We start from the raw sequence: 15758 nt of genomic DNA, 5'->3' as shown, positions 1-15758 counted from the left end.
CTGAGATCGGAACATTTCTTTTCCAACCTACATCACCCGATCTCACGCCTGGGTCGGGTGATGTAGAAAGAAAAACAGGCGCACCAGCTCGGAGACGTATAACGTGATGACGTGGGACCTGATGGAAGACACCCCCAGATGGATCGGACTGCCCTGCGGCAATCAAGATAATGGATTTTTTTGGTTTTAGGCACTTTTCAGTTCCTCTAAATGGTGCATTCATTGGTAAATTTGTTAAGTGGGATTATTTCACTTATTCACTGATGTATTCATTTGATATGAGGTTCGCTACAACATCTATTCACTCTCTCATACAATTCATTCATTTAATCACTACTGCAACACCCATTCACTTATTTACACATCCCTATGTATTACACATAACTCTTCCTCCCCTCAGCATTCCTCCTCCATTTCTCACTAACAAAACAGCATCTCCTATTCACAAATACATCCCTTCACCTCCCTCCCCCTCCTATCACCCTGCAGGGGTCAAAGCACCACATTCTAGCCTGAAATGAGGCATTCCAGCAATACAATGGAATTATGTACACTCCCTTGTAAACACTTGTCCCCGTACTGCTCCGTTCTCTGATTGTGAGCCGCAATCGCCCGTGACAGACCCGCACATGCGCAGTACAGATCTGTCACCGGGACTTGATGAAGGAATAGAAGGGTGGAGATGATAGGCACAAGCCCGCCCATTGCACCTCGGCACATGCGCAGTATTCCATATCACACACACTAGTGCCACGCTCATTTAAAGCGGGCAGTGAGCGTGCAGCAAAGCTGGAATCCCTATCTGTCTGGCTGGCTGGTTAACCCTCAACTCTCTCAGCTTTAACCCTTACCTAGGACAGCAAGCTTGGTAAGCACTCCTACCTCTTCCAAAATATCTTCATATTCCCTTTTTTCTACACACTTTAATCTCAGCATTGAATTCTAATAAATTCCAACAAAATAACCTCTCATTGCAAACTTATATTGCTAATTTATAATGTTCTATCTGATAGATGATATATATTATTTGTATAAATTATTGTTATTATTAATAATAATAAACAGGAATAATAATAAACAGGAACATATTATGCTGCACTGTACAGTAATTAGGGGTAGCAAATAACAAATACAGACAGTGACACAGGAGGAGAGGACCCTACCCCCAAAAGCTTACAATCTAGTAGGTGGGGGAATTAACACACAATAGGATGTATACATATGATATGTATGATATGATATACATATGTTACATATGCTACATATGATATAATATATGATACATACACATATCTATATATATATATATATATATATATATACATATAAATATATACATATGATATGTATAAATGATATGATAAATGAAATGTATGCACTATAATATTTTTAATCTTTCCTTTCCTTCTATGATACAATAATGTTTTACTTACATTCATATAGTGTGATACCTCCCTTACACTAGATCCCATTCATTTACCTATCATTTTTGTCTCCCCCAGCCTCTCCCCATCCCTCCCTCTCCATCCTATGAGCCAAGCAGGCTGCAGAGAAAAGTTGGCCCGGTTGCCATCCTCCTCTATCCCACTGCAGATTGAAGCGGAGGCTGCAGAGTATACATTACGCTGCCTATGGACTGACAGGGAACATCCTCCGCTCCTTCCCAGCAGTGCTATCATCCCGGACAGCTCTCCTTGGGATCTGACAAGTCTCAGACTGACACCTAGCCCGGCATTGCCTGCATGGATCGGTGGCAGAAGTGTGGCCGCAATTAGCACAAGTTTTGTCCCTTCTCTCAGCTCTTTCACCTTGTCAAGGTAAGGTCCCTGCCTGGGTACCACTGCATCCTCCTGCCATTGTGATATATCGGAACTGTGCCTTGTTCAGCTCTCCCTGGGGGCTGATCAGTGGACTTCCACCTACAGGTCATCATATGTATTATGTATGGGGATGCACAAGATCACTGACCAATGCAAGTGTACATACAAACACAATATTATTGATGAGGAGGGATCCAGCCTGAAGTGTGAATGCTGCATCCTGTGCATCCGACATCCATGCAACATCTATGCAAGTGATCATGCAGCAGATCTGTTGTTGTTGATGATAGGATGGAGGTACATTGCTGATGGGGTATTCATTGAGTGTGCAGGGGAATGCAAGGCTTACAAATAGCTCAGTACTTGCTGGATCGATGTCAGTGTGAGCAGCCAGGATTCCCCCCTGCCCGCTACATCATCACTAAGCTGGTACTATTGCATGGGTTGGGGCTTATTGTAGCTGTTGCAGTTATCAAATGTACTTAATGATTTGATTTGATAATCCGATTTTTTTAAAATGTCGATTTTGCCTTCAGAAGTTTATTTGGTTGTTTGGTTATTGCTTGGAAGAACTTTATTGTATGCTAGCTTAGCTGATTATAGGAAATACTGCAAACTGTAATGCAATGGATAAGGTCAGTAGTCTATATCACATTGATTATCACATTTTAGCTTCTTCACATTAAATAGTTGGATGGATTTGTTCTGATTGCTTGTTGGGAATAATCCACTTTGCATGATCACAGGAATAAATTCAAACTGTAATGCAACAGCTAAGTGCAGCAGTCTTTATCACTTGATTATCATAGTTTAATTTCTTTGTATCAGAGAGTTTGATGGTTCGGTTCTGATTGCTTGTTGGGATTTATTGCACTTTGTGTTATTATGAGAAATAATGTGAATTGTGATGCAAAGGATAAGCTCAGCAGTCTGTAGCACCTTCATTATCATGTTAGTTTGTTCAGATCAGAGAGTTTGGGCTCTATTTATAAAACCGTGAATCTGACATTCCCACAAACATCCCCTGTTGGGAATCAAATACTGCCGTTGAAACTTATGGACCTGGAAGATTCCAACAAAGGAATGTTTGAGGAAATGTCCGGTTCCTTGTTTGATAAATAGGACCACTTGATTGATTGGTTCTGATGATTACAGGAAATAAAGCAATATGTATTGCAATGGGTAAGGTCAGCACTCTATATTACTCGATTATCATTTATTTATTTATTTACTCAGTTTATTTTTTTTTAATCAGATAGTTTGATGGACCAGTTCTGATTGTTCATTGGGATTTTTTGTACTGTTTTTGAAAAAAGGGCAAACTCTAATGCAATGGATAAGCACAACAGTCTATAATACTTAATTATCACATTTTAGTTTTTTGGGGGATTGCAGGGTTTGATGGATCAGTTCTGATTGCCTGTTGGGATTTTCTTAGATTGTAAGCTCTTCTGGGCAGGGGCCTCTCCTTATTCTGTGTCACTGTCTGTATCTGTCTGTCATTTTAACCCCTATTTATTGTACAGCGCTGCATAATATGTTGGCACTTTATAAATACTGTTTTATAATATTAGTAATAATAATAATAATAATATTAATAATTACACTTTGCTGTAACAAATAACCCAAGATTTTTGTTTTTAAGAATGCACAAAACTGTGGTGCAGAAATTAAATTTATAGTAGCAAAATGGCTTTTCTCACCTGTGCAATTTTTCATTGGTTTAACTAGTGTTGCCCAAATTGGCTTAACCCAACCCCCTGCCATTCCATGCTAACCTCCTCTGTTGAAACTTACAGATTGAAAAAAACAGCCCCTTTAACTTAGAACCCAACCCCCAATAGGTGTTTATGTATGTCACCATGTTGGTGATGTCCTTCTCCAGTGTTTACATTCTTGTTTTTGAATCTTCACTGGTGCTGGACATCTTGGTAACTTCCCATAAGCTTGAATACAACCATTCTGCACCACTAGTGACTGCCACCATGATGCTTGAGTAAGGGGTTTAGGTTCCATTAACCTCAATTAGCTTTGCTTGAATGTTGTTGGAGGTCTGTTCATCTAAACTAGGGTTTCAGTGGTTGACAGGATAATTAACTTTAGGCCGATTACCCATGCACAACAAGAAGCCCCTGTCGGCTGTGTACATTATCAACAATGTTACAGCCACTTTTAATTATGAACATAGGGCCTGTAGTCAAGGTAGGCAGCTGTTAGTGTTTCTAGCTAATGTTTGTCAGTGGTCATATTATTTACAAGCACTGGGGGTCTTGATGTGCACAATGGTTAGTGGCTTTCCATTATTTGTTTGGTTCTAACAGTACTGACATTATTAACGATTTTTGGACCCACAAAGCATTATAAACCTTTAGGTAACCACCCTTGAAGTGCATCGCCCAGGTAAAATACTTATCTTTCTTCCTGTTCCCTGCATGGCCTTTGCAAGCAAAACATCCCGGCCAGGTTCTCTTCCTCATGTGCTTGTGTGTCATTCCAGTATTCATTCCTATAGGTGAGCTGTACTCTTACTGGGTGGCCGGAGGCTGCCATAAATACAGCTTTCCCATGGGAATGAATGAGACCGTAGCGCACATGCACAGTAGGAGGATGACCAGGTCGAGGCATTTTTTTTGCAATAGCTGTGTAGCCGCAGGCAGGGTCACAGAGCAAAGATTGATGGAATGGAAACGAAAGTATTTTACCAGGTAGTCTGCACTCAGGGCAAAAAGCAGTTACTTGTATAAATCCCTGTTTTTTCAGGTCAAAATCCTTATCCTTTTAGGTTTGTGGAAGCACCTCAACCTTTCCCTAACTGTTCCAAATGTTGCACCCAGGGTCTGAATGGTCAATTACCAAGCCACAGCTCTGTCACCTGAGGGCATAACTTAGAATGTGCACTTCTGATTTTTGAATTATTGTAAAATTTATGAAATGTTTGCTTTAGCCATTATAAAACTTTACTAGAAGTGCAGCATGTAAAGTGACTTTTTCTGTGATGTATTTTAATTGCTAGTAAAGTTGTATACATTTGTATGTAGGTGCTTGCTGTCACCATATCAAACACCAGTTTTCCTAAATTCAATATATACTATTAGTTATAATAAAAAACTAAATCAGAAATCATCTCTCATATAAGCGATGCAGTTTGGGTTTGATGTTATGTGTTACTGCCTATTACATATGCTGGCCATAGACCCAACTATCTGATCTCTCAATATGACACTTGCTACAAAGATCATTTGTAATGAGATAAGATCGTTAAACAATTGTTTATGGAAAAAGAACGATTAGTCCTGGCAGAAAATCCAATCAAAATCAGCCAAATTGATTTTGTTTGTTTTGTCAAATGAGCATTTTTAAGGTCTTATTTATAAGGGTTGAATCATTTATCTGTATACATTGGCTGGAATAGACCAACACACTGCACTGTGCTTTATTAATTAAGACTGTTTTGATGTGATTAGTTGCTTTCAAAATAAAAATTGGGTAATTGGTTTGTCGAAAATTATAGAGGCTTCATTTTCGCCAGTTTGATAAATGCGCATAAATTGGTTATTTTATTATTATCTTTCTCAACTTTCTTACCCCTGACGAACCCTTGATATTATGTTTTGGTCCTGTGGGTCACTATTGTTGGCCAGTGAAAAGAACCCTCCCCCCATTTGGAATTAGAATGCCGCTTGTAAAGATAACTGAATAGATCATTAGTATCATGCAGCTGGCCTCTTCACATGACTTTGGTACCAGAATTATGCAGGCATCTTTAAATGTGAGGTCAATCTGCCACAGTTAGAGGAACCCCCTAGCAACCTCCGGAGGAACCCCAAGGTTCCAATGAACCCTGGCTGAGAATATGTGTTTTAATAGGTACTTTTATCTAGTACAGGTAGAAATACATTTTAGGGTAGGTTGGATTTTTACTTCAAGACGTTTGGAAGGTGGTTCGGATATTCCTTAGGGATCTTGTTCTATGGTGACCTGATAGCTTTTCTCATTATATTACCCTATCATTCCTGAATTTTTTAGGAGATGTAATAGGTTCATGGATCAATGACCTTACATCTGCAACTGAGTTTCATTAGACTGAACATTCAGTTTCTTTTTGTTTTTCCTAGAGCCATTGTAGCATTGTGTTATTTTTCTTAGCTGATAAAAGTGGAACACAGCATGGCCCTCTGGTTTTGAAGCCTGTTCTCTTTAAGGCCTTTCCTCAAGCCATTGTTGTACTTTATCTTCAAGAAGCAGTGGAGCAGCTTAAAACAATTTGGATGTTCCCCTCTGATGGCTTTTATAACCAATGTGGTTTTATAACTAAAAAACTGTTGCCCCATGCTTTTTATGTAAACATCAGCAATGTATTGCTTGAAAATGACTATAAATAGCTGTAGAGGTGCTGTAGCCACCACTTTCAGCACCTAGTCATCTGCTTCAGCATCTCCATAAAAGATTTTAACTTTTAGGGAAGTTATACTTGAACTTGGAGTGCTAAGGAAAATTTTCTTTGTTTCCAAGTGAGAAAGCTTGATTCTGACAAAAAGCAGAGATGCTAGGACTGCATCATAGATAAAAGGGAATGGATTACAATGGATTAAAATTGTGGAAACACAGGAGTTAAAGTAGTTTGAACAGGGTAAGTACCAGAGAAACAGTGGTTGGACTCTCAAACTTTGGAGAAAAGGACCCCACGTGTTTCGCCAAAGGGTTTCTTCATGGGACGCAGACCTCAATCTAAGTGGCAAAAAGGAGTCAAGAATATCCTTTACGTCATTAATGATGTTACCACCTCAACTGATGGTTCTGTCTCCCCTAAAGAAGCCCTTTTGTGAAATGTTTGGGGATTGAGACTACTATTGATTTATGGACTATACATCTTTTGTTCCATGGGAAGCCTATTGTACTTTTATATTCAAATATATGCAAATATATTCAAGATGATATAGATATATGATTATCCCACCACTCCTCCCACCTCTTGAACTGTCAAGCAAACTTGTGTCTTTGCCTTGAATTAGGAAATTACAGGAATGCTTTAAGTAGCATCCAAGCCTCTTGTCCATGTCTACATCCAAAGTGTGTTAGGTAGCAGCCATAGAATTTGTTGTTTTCCAAAATCATTATTTTGTTTATGCCATTAGAGCATGTGTTGCCAATTTTGTGTTTCTGTAATGCATAGACGTTGAAGTAAAAAACATTCATTATAATTGCTCTTTTTTTTTCTGCACTTAATATAATTACTTGTTTGATGCTCCTTTTTTTCCTGGAGTGCATCGACAATTTTCCAACTTCTCAGGGGAAATCACAAGAACAAAATCTATTCACTTCTTCACTTAGGAGAAATGCAAACTTGCCTCTGTGTGTATAGAGCTATGAGAATCCTATAATGCTGTCCCCTGAGATTCTCAGTTATGATGTCATTGATATGGACATGGTTTATTATTTATAACGAGAGACCTCTATGTCAGTGTTTCTATTTCTAGTAATAGCTGCAGGTAAGCAGGTTACTTGCCATGGCATTTACCCACTGATGCTGTGACAATGATTACTTTGATGTGTACAATTCCCAGCCTCCTCATATGCGAGCAAGTTTAAAAAACGTATAGTTTGGAACAACTGAAATATGGATCTACCTTAGATTAAATCCAAAGCCAAAAAGCAGAAGAAAATTGTCCCCGTAGGCTACTCTCCTGATTTGGATTCGAAACACAGAAAATTACATGGGCACAGAAATTTTGGCAAGATTAGGAGATATATTGCTGTACTGGCAGTGAATGTGCTTAACCTGAAAAAAGAAAAACAAAGCAGCCCTGACATTCAAGGACCTGACATTCAAGCTACAACGTATTTAATTTATGTTCTTGGGTTTAGAGATCCTTTAAAAAATACCCTAAAAATTTACTAAGGTTTACAGGTCTAAATTGTAGGATTGAAGTTGGTGCTGTTGGACTCTATCAGTATGTATCTATGTTCTCCCCAGCCCCGTTTAGTTGAGTGCACCGCTCTGCACTTTTTCAGTAACCACCTGGCTGTTTTTGAGTGGTTACTGAAAAGTTTGGTCACAATACAGGGGTCGCCTCTACTCGCCTACAGCTACTTTACAACCAGCATAAGCAAGTTTCTGGGGGGAATACTGTGTATGTTGCAGTAAGTTTGAGTTTAAAGGCCCATTGCTCAATATGCCTTGTATATGATTTAACACCTTCTCTAGTTTGGTCTATACCTTGCCATTCCAACAGAACTGACACATAACCTGTCACATTTCCTGCTGTATTCAGTGCTTTGTCTTTTGATAAACTAGCATACAGCATGAAATGTGTCTGAATTATATCTTTTGCTTATTTACCATAAAGAAAGTTTTTAGTGGATGCAGTGCGTGTCCTTTCATTTTCTTCATCTTGATACTAATATTATGCTCCATGATTTTTTTTTTTTTTGGGGGGGGGGAATATTATAAAATCATCTGCAAGTTATAATAAATATAAACTGATCACTAAAATCTTCTTTAGGCTTAAAAATGTAACATAGTTTTATGAGCTATTTATAACATCCATTTTTAATGTTTAAGCTTTCATTATATTACTGTATGTGATGATCTGGCAGTTTTTCTATTGGGCAGGAACAGTATGTCCCTGGCTTCAGACTGTGTTTCTGTGTTGTTACACAGGCTTCCAAAGGAGATTTCAATGTTCAGTGTTCTTTTCTATGCACTTTAAGGGCTCTATTTATAAAACAGGGAATCAGACATTCTCTCAAACATTCCCTGGTGGGATTCTTCCAGGTCCATGTGTTTCAATGGCAGTAACCCACCAGGTATTATTTAAGGGAATGTCAGATTTTCTGTTTCATAAATGGAGCCCTAAGATTCTGGAGTGTGGTCAAATACTTGCTTTGGGTTTTTGGCCAATATAACAGTCAGTGAGCTAGAATTTTCAGAGTATAATAATGGCAGCATATAATGTAGCATTTCCCCCAGTACAAGAATGTTAATAGAATAAAATAGATTTTCTGTTGCAGTAAGGTATTCCAGAAAATGTAGCCACCTGATTACAAATGCCAGCTGAAATGCGCAATTGACATTTTGATAGTGATACCTTTTTGTGTAGGCTGTACTATTTTGCCAACATCAGTGACCCATGATTTTTCCACATACTTTAAATTCATTTTTAATTAAAAAAAGCCACGGGCTTTACACTGGTGGCTTGATGGCAAACAACCAGTTTAATCCTTCATACTCATGCTTTTTTTTTTAGAGAGGTTCTCATTGTCTGTAAAAGTAATCCAAAGCCAGTAATAGAGCTTCAGAGAGTCGTGTGTCTCGTCATGTAGGCTCTTGCTACTTCTTTTCCATTGCTGACCTCCAGATCACTTTTAGTAAACAAAAAGGAAAGAGCTTTTACGTTTACAGCAGCAGTTCCAATTGAATTTTAATGGGCTTACTGATGACTGCCACCGTCTTTTTTTTCTTTTTATTGACATACATTGCAGGGTTGACAGTTCATAATCATTAGCAGCTTAATACCACACCATGTCAAATTAGCAAACCCTCTGGCCTGCTGAATGCCCAAAGTGTCCTGCTCACTTCTGTGATTTCAGGATGTACATTTTCCATTAGCCATTTATAATCTGTTGCAACCAATCTTTGGGGTGCATTGTGTCAGCTCCTTAACAGCTACTTGTTGGGCATTGTTGTATGGAAATCACTGCCCATGCAAGGGCATAATGTTGAAGATGAAATGGTTTCTGGATTCATGATCTAGGGTTTAAGAGGTTGAGGCAATACAGTGATTCACAGTGACATCGGTCCCTTTTTAGTTTTGCTGTTAATGTGTGGCCAATTGTCACACTTACCTCTTCCTTGCTAAAGCGCAGGTGCCTCTCTCATGAGGGATGTTCTGACCCTGGCAGTTCCTGCTCTTCCAAGTTTTATCAGTTTCGTCCATCCCACCGGCCAATCAGGAAATAGCCTCCTTATTATCCCTGGCCATTTAGCTAGCTCAGACACACCACTCAGTGTTCGTGCAACACGTCTCCACTAATGCCGAGCCCCCTAGCTCTGCTGAGCATTTCCAGCACACCTGTTGGTTAATTCAGTGCTTTTCCTGTTCAGCTCCTGTGTAACCCTTTGTTGCCCAGTCTGTTGTTTCCCAGCCAGTTCCCTTGTGCTGTTCCAGTGTTCCTCTGTGTCTGTGATTATCCCTGTGTCATGTGTGTCTCCTGTTGCTTCCAGTGTCTTTGTGTTTCTGTGTCTGCGGTGGCTCCTGGGTCACCGGTGTCTATTTCCTGGATCCCTGGTATTTGACTCCTGGTTTGTGTCCTGACCTCTCGTTTGCTGCCTGCCTGGACCCTGGCCTACCTTGTCAATTCTTCTGCCTAGGGATTTGGTACCGTGTATCTTCCTGCCCACCCTGGTGTGCCCAAGGACCGCAACCTGGCAGTAACCAGCAGCGCAACATCCTCACCACTAGAGGCTCTAGAGAAGACCTGGTTACTGCTTAGACTCTGTGCCCTGACCCTTCTCAGGGCTCACACCACTTCTGTGCAAGCTGTAGTGCCCCCTAATGACCCTGTCTCCCCAATCATGACACCAAGCACAGTTGGACATTTCAAAACTGATTCCATTTGCAATTCTTTGCAATTTTATAGGTAATCAAAGTGCGGGTAGTTGTTGAAATCGATCCACTATACCTATGCCTTTGTTATGCCAGAACATTCTGCTCATTTGCTTTCCAGATGCAGATGACTGTGCTTCCTTCTTGCTTCCATTGCATTAACTGTTATTTGGTTTTTGGTGTGTGATGATAAAACCATGATTCATCACCAGTTATAAAATATTCATAATGAACCCCTCTGGATCTAAATTATTTATTGCCAAAAGCTCACAAAATTTTTAATTTCCTACGTTCTTATGTTCCTAATTAAAACCTTAATAAAAATCTTCACCCTTAAAGAACCTGTGATTGGCCTGAATTTCAGTTACTATTAGGCTTAGACAATGTTACCCTTCAAACAGTGTGAGCTAGCTGTGAATGATATTGTACATACAGTAGACCTACTGCTGCTGGTATTTTTCAGATAACCAATTTATTACCCATTTCCCTTTGTGGATGTGACACAGCCTCCATATAGATGGAGGAGAAAACTATCTTTAGGCAGATGTTCTCCGTATCCTATGTCCTGATATATGTACATACATATAGGCAGAAGAACGTGAGCTTTGTACACACTGCCACGTAGAAGAAGTTCTCTGGTGTTTCTAATTAAGAGCTTAATGCTTAGAATGCATTTTAACTAATTTTTTTTTTTTGCCACATATACCTGTGCAAATGATTCCCAGTTAAAGCCAAACTTCAGATTTACGTATAGGTCCACAAATAATTTTGATTTTTCCAGATATAGCCAGGTTTCAGTGGATTTTGGAAATATTGGTTGAGCTTTAAAGAATCATAATTTAGATTTAAGAAAGTTACCTGAAATGTTGGTCCATATGGTAAGATGTCAAAATACCAAAATGGATCACTGCAGTAATTTAGAGACTTATTCTCCTGGTGTAATATTCATAATTTTTGGTTTACCCTATTTCTAAGGGGCTGTTAATAGAAATTACTTGGTTTGTAATGAACTTTAAGACATGTTTTCTGTTAATCTGTGGCGCAGTGCCCTTTAGGTCCATTCTGGATGAGTGTTGGGGTACCCTTGAAATAAATGCATTACCACAATTCAGGTTTTGTAAATGATCCCTGTTTAGATGAACATTTATAGAGTCCCATTATCTTAGAATTTTATTGAGGTTAAGCCTTTCTTTAATGTATAAAATTACAAAGAGTTTATCACATGTTTTCTAATAGAAGATTATAATAAGCTACTAAGAGTATCTTTCTAAGCCCTCATTCTAAACATAGATTTAATTTTTTTTACCACAATTAAACAGATATGAAAATGTATCTTATACATTAGCTAGGCGACACCAGTTCAGATGAAATTGCTGGATTTTAATATGAGAAGAGGTATGCAAAGAAAAGACATATCCAGTATATAATAAGTTCTCTTTTCAGCATAAAACATTTACCGAGCAACAACATATTTTTATTTCAACAAGGACTTATAGATACAGCTAATATCAATGCACTGTAAACATGTCAAGAAACTTTAATTGATTAACTGACTTTTACTAAATGACTTTATATGGATTGGCTGGGAGCTGAATCACACAAGAAGTCATAGGGTTGCTAAAAGCCTGGCAAACACAGATCCTATCACCTTCTATATTCTCCTAACGCTGCAAAATCTTCATCTCTGCAGTCCAAGGAATGGGTGTTACAAGTAATTGGGATAGCTTTGTGCTTTTGATTGGGGCCTAAATAATACTGATGATATACTGGGGCTGAAAATACTAGGTAGCTAATAAAAATAGGCTACTGTCTTTATAATGTCTTTTTATGCAAGAACATCATCCATTGTTGATTGTGATATGGTGATTAGGAACCCTAAGTGAGGGTTTCCTCTGATGTGGGACAAGCTGTTCCTTTTAGATTCCCTAATGGATAATAATGAAGGTAGGCATGGTAGGCATTGGGTTAGCCACTTGAAACAAGTCTTGTGAGAATAATAATTTAATAATAATAATAATAATAAAAATTTTGTGGTGTTAAAAACTAGTGTATGATTGACTGTGATTATTGATGGGGTATAAGCTAAGGATTATACGGTGTAAAGCTTGCAGGCAGTTGTATTTTTACATTGTATGCTATATACTCCTCACATACACCAGAAATGCAGTACTGAATTGTCACCTGGAGAGTATCATGTAGCTAGAGACTGTCCTCTCTTGTTAGAAAAGGTGGACTACCTACAGTTAGACTGTTATGTTAGGAGACTCAGAAGAGCAGGACACTATATCACATTTTACAGTTATTTCCAGAGGTAGGAACACCCTGGTGTCTTCAGAGGGTGTTAAGTGGCTAGTACATTTTGAATTAAAAGGTTGGAGCACGGGAAGTGCTCCCATTTTAGTCTGCTGATGGGGACGGGTGCTTCCTGGTCTGGCATAGGGTCCAAGAGGGAGGGAGAGGTCTGCGGTGTCTGCATCCCTAGTTTGGGTAGCCCAGAGGTGCCTTATTACCCTTGTATCTGTACTGGGGATACATATATGTATTGGTGGCCTCTTTTTGGTAGAGCTCCTTCTAGTTGCTGTGAAGAGCCTGGCACAATTTTAGTTGGTCCTCCAAAGTACATGTAGTCACCCAGGCCAGGGTGGCTAAGTATGGAAGCTTGACGCCTGACGCTTGACGCCTGACAGGAGAATTACGCCCTGAGAGAAGAGGGTTTAGGTAAGGATGCCCTAGGCCCTTGTGCTTTTTGTGATTCCCTTTTGTGCACCCCCCTGGTGCTTTTGTTTGATTAGAGGTACATAGCAAGCACCATAAGCTTGTGCCAGGTCACTTCCTTACTGTTGTTGGTGCCAGGTCACAGGTCTGTTGTCACTATTCCTTCGGTTCTATTGTAAGAGACATAATAATTGATAATTGCATATGGCTTGCCACATTCAGTCCTCCTTGCTCCGTACAATAGCAATTTGGTTCAGTGATTGACTGTATTATTACCACTTCTTGTAATGTGGGGGCAGAGGGAAGAGTAAGATTGGCCAGTTCCCACATGTCCCCGACTTTTGATGGTGCTTTGGTGGCAGATTGGATAGCATGCATTTTGTGCTAGTGGTGTTCATTATTTGAGTTAAAAGCAGACACTTTATACTGCCTACTAAACACATTTTTCTTACTTTACAATTTTTCTTTTTTCTTGAAATATGTTCTACAACAGAGTTTCTCACATTTCGTCATTTATTTTATTGATATGTCTTGATTTCTTGATTCTGATTCTTGAATCTATATTGAGGGAATAAAAGGCAGCTTAATGCAAGCACAAATTTTTTGACTGCAAAGCTTTAAGAGTTAAAATACCAGCCCATCAAAAGTCAGTATAAATGTAACTAATATGCTTCCACAATTTATCCAAACCGTCTAAAACAGTGTTTTCTTGGAAGTATGTGGTTGCCATGGAAATAAGAAAGCCAAAAAGTAGTCATCCTTCATTCTCACAGAGATGGGCGTTTCAGTATGAACCTTGTGAGTTACATAGGTCATGATAAATCCAGGCCATAGATTGTATTGGGCTCCAATGATATACCTGCTTATAAACCATCTTCATTTTCCCTTTTTCCCTTTCTTGTAAAAAAGACATCACATTAAACACAATATTTGGTAAGGTCTTGAAAGGTTTGAAAACATTTAATATAAATTAGTCAATTAAAAATAATTGCTGTAATATCACATAATTCTAACTGCTGTATGAAGACTTGGCCAGCTCTAATGTCATGCAGTTGCATTGTCTGACATATTCAAGGAAAACATTTAATATGAGAAACACAGATGGTCTCCTGAAAATGCTAGTTGGATTGTGTTTTTGTGTGCAGAGCAAATTAATAAGGCTGCACAAACCTGTGCCTTCTCAATAGACTTTATGGGGAAAGATGGGGAAGATTCTTCACCTTCCTATTATGCAGTTCTTCCCCTGCATGGGCCAAATTTTGGAGCATAGGGCAAAAATGTCAGAGGAAGTCAGTATGACTTCTGTCAGCAGAGAATGGCTCTGCGCATACACCAATAGTTTGTGGAGTGAAGACAACAAAGCGGTCAGTGGCTGGGGGCATTTTTCTGGATGTCCTGTTTTGACCATTTCAGAGAATGTGACTTAGGACCAACATGTACAAGGATATTTAAGTCTCATGGCTGTATTAGTTAATGCTTCATACTCGGAAAGAACGCATCGACCCCTTTGGATCAGTTTGACCGCAACAAAACCAGCATTTTTCCAAGAAAAAAGTCAGCACTGGAAATCTACTTATTTTCTCCCAGCACAGCGTTCTTGTTTGTGCTTGTTTGACCTCCAACAAATTGACCCTCATAACTTTCTTTGACATATTTCAATCTTACAAGTGTTTGGCCATCTTGATTGGCCACCCAGAAGTGGATTCTGTGAATTAGCATTTATTTTTTTAATTAGAATACCATTAGGGTAATTTTTCCATGCACCTAAGGCATGCTGATATTGTACATAGAGCTGTCCATGTGAGCTCAGTGCACATTGAGAGGAAACTTTGTTGCCAGGCAGAAGAGAAGATTCTTTTGTAGAGAAACATACAGAATATCTTCCACAATTAAAGCCTACCTGCCATCATTCCCAAAATATGTATTCTGCTCAGAAAGTTTACCCAGTATGGGGCCCAGAAATGTCTGATAGTGGTCCTGCATATGCCAAGGGTATTTGGGAAAATATAACAAAGTGTATACTGTCTAAGCATAATTCCACTTGTCTAAATTTTTGTATCTATAGTCTTCTGTGGTTGGCTATGGAAAATTCTAATGTCTGTATGCCATTCTTCCATGAATAAGATTACGTGAAGCAATAAGCAATGCAATGCTACTTATTTAATATAGAGCACAGTTTGCAAATGATACCGATAAAATGTCTTGGCCGGTGTTTTGAAAGTGATGTACCCCCATTCTGTGGCATGAAATGGCCTATTATATTATGTTTCAAAACCCCATTTCATAGGTATTTAAAATGATTGAAAATATAGAGTAGTTTTATCAGTAAACATGAAACTGTTAAACTATGCAAATGCTATCTCTATGAATGTTGACAAGATAATGGGCTTCCTAGATTTAAGATTAGTCAAGAGAATAATTAAGTTTGTCCATAATAATCACTTAGATTCTTCCTGGCATTGTCCTAACATTCTGCAGATTAGAAAATGAAAGCAGTCATCAGATTGGAAGTAGCATCAATCAAAGCACCATTTTTTTATGAAGCAAATGCTGGGATATCATCTATATTCCTATGTACACATAATACATTTTAATCCTCAACGTAAACCTGAATTTA

General features: G+C 38.8%; 1 protein-coding gene across 3 annotated transcripts in view; it reads left to right on the top strand.

Moving 5' to 3' along the window:
* Window positions 1-767: 767 nt before the first annotated feature.
* SYNDIG1 (synapse differentiation inducing 1) overlaps window positions 768-15758 on the top strand; it is a 138685-nt gene continuing 123694 nt past the window's right edge. For 2 of the 3 annotated variants that reach the window (XM_072409405.1, XM_072409407.1), the window contains exons 1-2: window positions 768-868; window positions 1503-1817. The gene's annotated coding sequence lies outside the window, so the exon portion shown is untranslated. Of the gene's footprint in view, window positions 869-1502; window positions 1818-2151; window positions 2250-15758 lie in introns of those variants that run through there. The other variant, XM_072409406.1, reaches the window with a different exon arrangement.

The sequence above is a fragment of the Pyxicephalus adspersus genome, chromosome 4 (assembly GCF_032062135.1).
Source record: "Pyxicephalus adspersus chromosome 4, UCB_Pads_2.0, whole genome shotgun sequence".
Lineage (NCBI taxonomy): Eukaryota > Metazoa > Chordata > Amphibia > Anura > Pyxicephalidae > Pyxicephalus > Pyxicephalus adspersus.
This window is presented reverse-complemented; position numbering and strand designations above follow the sequence as displayed.